This window comes from Coenobita brevimanus, chromosome 49 (assembly GCF_032717465.1).
Source record: "Coenobita brevimanus isolate Jiangsu-jjx chromosome 49, ASM3271746v2, whole genome shotgun sequence".
In the NCBI taxonomy this organism is placed as follows: Eukaryota; Metazoa; Arthropoda; class Malacostraca; order Decapoda; family Coenobitidae; genus Coenobita; species Coenobita brevimanus.
Genome location: NC_137002.1, coordinates 20,313,802 through 20,318,778, shown reverse-complemented (window position 1 = coordinate 20,318,778; position 4,977 = coordinate 20,313,802). Strand labels below are relative to the sequence as shown.

General features: G+C 41.3%; 1 non-coding gene across 1 annotated transcript; it reads right to left on the bottom strand.

The window, feature by feature from the left end:
- Positions 1-4,329: 4,329 nt before the first annotated feature.
- Positions 4,330-4,448, bottom strand: LOC145399568 (5S ribosomal RNA). The gene has a single exon (XR_013897319.1). It is a non-coding gene; the product is annotated as a 5S ribosomal RNA (ribosomal RNA).
- Positions 4,449-4,977: the final 529 nt, after the last annotated feature.

The following is a 4,977-nucleotide window of genomic DNA, read 5'->3' as shown; positions in this document are numbered from 1 at the left end:
ACAACTGTCCCTGGGATTGTCTAACTGGCACAACAGGAGGCAAAGTTGAAGGAACGCTAGCAGTAGCCAGATTAATGGGCGCCATGTTAGGTATTTGCCATAAGGGAGGAAGATTCATCTGAGTTTGCATGCCAATACTGTTAGTATTTATGCCCCATGGTTTACCAGAAAGATCCTGAGTTTGCATGCCAATACTGTTAGTACTCATGCCCCATGTATTAGCATACGGAACATTGGCAAATAAATGGTCTTGTCCTTGCTGTCCAAAAGTTAATGGTGTATTGAACATGCCTGAGGTGTACGTGGGTATGTGAGTGGTTGCATAGCTAGCAGAGATTATTGGACATTGGTTATCCTGAGTGATCACAGGTGCTGTTGGAGTCTGATCAATATATACAGTCTCTTCACTAAGAGTACCCTCATTAGCAAGACTAGTAGCCATTTTGGACCTAACTGAACTTTCAGGAACTGTAGAATCAGAACACAAAGGTGAAGTGTTCAAGTTCCCACTATCCAGTTCTTTAGAAGTGTCCTGACCACTTAAAGGATGCCTTTCTCCAGAGTGTCTAACCACTCACCCAATCCTGGGTCTGATTCACCTTCCGTTGTGGTTGGTTTGTCTGAATCTCCCCTTAATTTTCGTCCTAACTTCTTTACTGCATCCATCTAACCTTGTCAGAATTTATTCCCTTTCCAGCCACAGGAAAATAAACTGACAAATAGATTAGTTATGGCTCTTAGCAATAGAGAATGGGACACAGACAAGATGTACAGAAAATTTATGTATTGAGGGGAAACTGAGAAACTTTTATTTCTTTTTCACACATTATCTAACTAACATGTGCTGCAAAAATTGTGTCTGAAGGTTCACTGTGCATGTACACTACCTAGGTGTCATATGATGCTGTAGTACCCGGTAGATTGCACTGCAAGTCCACACACCCTGTAAGGTTCGTCCGCCAACCACACGACGATCCACCTCCAGTACTGGTCGGCGGGTGACTGAAGGAGTGAAGGGGAAGAGCAGAGTTGCTGGACGTTGCTCGCCGCACCACGTACAGCCACACACCACCCTGCCGCACTCCTCCACGTCCAGAGTTGCTAGATGCGTCCAGACGATCCAACCTTTCACCGCACTGGCCTCGGTACGAGAGCGAGATAATTGCCAGTTCATGCTTGAAAGTAGAGATATCTCGCCAGGCAGAGATGGAGAGAGAGAACGAGATTTACTCTGATTTCTGCTCTACTTTACTCACTACACAATTAGTCCCTTTGCGCAGGAGAGTAAGATTTTTCCGTTTCACCTGCAGGATCACGAGCGGTTGCAAGGATTTTTCGAGAATTTTTCACTACACAAATCCCTTGAACACCAAGTTAATAGGATTCGTCGCACCGCTGGCACCAAAAATGTATAAGCTGTATAGGAATTCCTCAATTAGTCACTAATATATCAGCTCGGAATCCCACAGCTGATCACTAATATGTATATCAGCTGAGTCGTGATCTCACAGTTCCAAGCAAGATTATAGTTGCCCCTGGTTGAAGTCACTTCCAGCTGACACACTCCACCAAAATCTTCTCACACAATGGAGATGGCGGGAATCGGTGTATAATCCTGTTGAAGGAATGTGGAGGTAGCGTATGCAGGCGAAGAGAAATGGAGCAGATTAACTCTCTATTCATTGGCCACAGAAAGATACAACTGCGGCACAGAGAGAGCTCAGAGTTTACGTCCCTCTCGTTTGACTGATATATGCGTTCTGCTGTTAGCCATCTTCCCCCACTGGGGAGTGGCACTGGAATCAGCATAAAATAGAGATGCCAAACCCCACAGACAACTGGGATTTATACATGAATAGAAGCATCATAATTATACCATATAAATTATACACTTCAATAAAGTAGTATTGATTATATTAAAGTATACCAGCAAGGTATATATTTCCCAGAAGACTTAAACATATATATAATTCATATTTCTCTATTGCCTTCCCTTTCCTCTAGGTTATGATTAAAAGAAGATGTTTAAATGCGCATCTCATCCCAAGCCACACCTTATAGTGAAATGGCGTTTGTTGGCTTATCATTCATACTACATTGCACATTGTTAATTATGAATAAACAACTTTATATGCAATATGTAACAATAGTATGGAACTGTAACTAGTCTTGGAAACAATATTGGCACCAGAACAACCTTGTGGAGCCACAACAAGGAAGTTTTCCTCCTTTCGATGGTACACCACCCCCAGATGCACTGCACTGAATCCATGGATCACTGCAGTGAGAGGTGGTGCCACGTCTGGAAACCGGAGTCATTTATTGACTACAGTGTCAACGTGAGGCAGGTTGACCAGTCTGACTCCATGATTTCCAGTGTAGAGTGTGCCAGGACCACAATGAAGTGGTACAAAAAGCTTATTTTCCACCTGCTAGACATCATGGTCCTCAGTGCCTGCTACCTCCATGCCTTGACTACAGGTACCTCCACCTTCGAGGGGTTGGGAGGGAGCTGTCCCATGAACTTATTGCCAGATATGCTGAGGAAAGGCCACACCACCGTCCATACCCCACCACTGCTGGCCAGACTCCCGTATGCCTCACAAGACGACTTTTCCCCAGCCTCGTCCCTCCTCAACTGAACCGTCCTAGATCCCAGCGCCACTGTTATGTACATGATGTAGTCACTCGAGAGCAAGACCAACCTCTCAGAGAAAAGACACGTGGTACGAGTGTGTTGACTGCAACGTAGGACTGTGTGTGGAGCCCTGTTTCCAGGAATACCACACCTTTGTACACTTCTGATTCTATGTGTACTCGCGATATATGACACTCACTATAGTAATAAGCCAGTAAATATATGTGATAACTGTAATATAAGGTGTAAACTTGTATAATGTTTGTGAGAAACTATTATGTAAGTTGAATAATAGATTGTAAGTTGAACAACAGTCACAGCGAATCACTGGTGCAAGAAATAGGCGATTTTCATGTGTTCTGTGAATGAAACAACACTTATATCTCCTGAATTTGTGAATAAAAAAAAAAAAAAAAAACAATATATTCTTGTACTACATATAAATTTATACTAAATGAACAAATACCTACCGATTCTGAGTGGTTTGGATTAGTTATCCCTACCACAGAAAACGTGAGAGCTGCACCGTGGCTCCAGTGAAGACGGTACCAGGTATGGGGAGGGTCACCTGTACAGCCCACTTCTAGGCTCAGGCGAGCTCTTTTTTTTTTTTTTTTTTTTTGTGATTTGCCATTGTTTCTCACAAAAAGCAGATGTTTGAGCCCCCCTAAAAAATCCAAAATTGGTCTGGATTGGGGAGGTCACAGGGTTGGCACCAAAGTGGGTAACCCGGTTTTACCCACCCGGGTTTTTTCAGTAAAACCCACTTGAAAAAAAAACACTATTTTACCCACTTTACTGTTTTTTTTTTTTTTTTAATAATATATTTTAATAACAGTTCAGTTTTATCTGATTAATTGGTTATATTTTTGCACACAATATCAGAAGTAAATAATAGCTTTGTGGTAGGTGGGGGCGCTTACCATCACTCACTCGATGTAGTGCTGCTCTCGGGTGTCTGCCCTTTCTTCTCCTCCATCCTTCTTTCCTTCCATCCTCTTCTGTCTTTCTTTCCTTCATTCTTCCCCCATCCTTCTGCCTATAGGTGACTTTATACTCCCTCTTCTGTCTTTCTTTCCTTCATTCATTCCTCTTCCTTCTTCGTTTGGGTGACTCTACACTGAATGACAAGCCAAATGATTTCCTGTACACCAGGAAACCACTTACTGCGCTGGGTGGTAACCATATAACCAAGTTTTGGTGCCTGGTAGTTTAGTGGGTAATTACTGCACTCCAATCGGATTGAGCTGGTGCAGGTTTATATCCAATGGATGGTTGAGGTTTATTGCTCACGTAATGCCACCCAGGGATGAGTGAGGCTGGTCGCTCTCATGTCAGGACCAACTGCCTAGCCCCGGGCCCCTACGCTCCGCATGGGGCAGAGTAGGATTGGATGATGACAGGATGGATGGAAATAATAACTACTTAATCATATTCTATTTCATTGGTTAAAAAAAAAACAGCATCGCCAAGTACTTACAGTACCTTGGAAGTATAATATTAGTGATTTGAAAAAAAAAAAAAAAAAAAAAAAAAAAAGCTTATTACATTTCTCATCACCAACATAAGTAAAACATTCATTCATTCATTGCCAGACGCCATGTATCCCAGACAGGGTGGCCAAGGGCTTAGAGTTAGTTGTTTTACAGGGAGGGGCACTAATCCTCCACCAACCCCACTTGACGTAGGGATGCCAACAGCAACTGGTGTTCCCAGGCGGTCACCCATCCAAGTACTAACCAGACCCAACGTTGCTTAACTTCGCTGATCGAACGGGAAGCGGTGTACTCAACGTGGCATGGCCGTTGGCAAATATGAATGTTGTTTTTTGATTTTTTCAAAACTATTCATAATACTTCTATTTTTCTAGTAACTTTTATAACCAATATCCTTTTCTTTTGAAATAATAATAGATTTGTGTCACAGTAAATTATGGTTCTTGTCATGTTACCCAACCAATATGACAAAAGAACTTTTTTTTCTCATATAAAAATGCAATTCTTTGCCTCAGTGATAAAATAAAAATGACACTTCACTTCTAAATGATTTATCAGCATGAAATAATAATAGTTCCTGAAAAATAATAACATTATTCCTTACTGCAATTTCAAAAAATCAGGTCAAAGTTTTCTACATCTTAAGAATATTTTTACATTGATTTCCTTCTCAGCAGATTCAGTTTTTATACGTCTACATGTAGCCTAATGTGGTGTATATAAACTTTACAGCCAGCACTACCTATCTAATTTTGAAAGTTTTAGAATTAAGAGTAAAATTGTTTTTGATAGATATGGTTTTTAGTTTTATTAAGGAGTGGGGTAAATTTATTATATAACAGT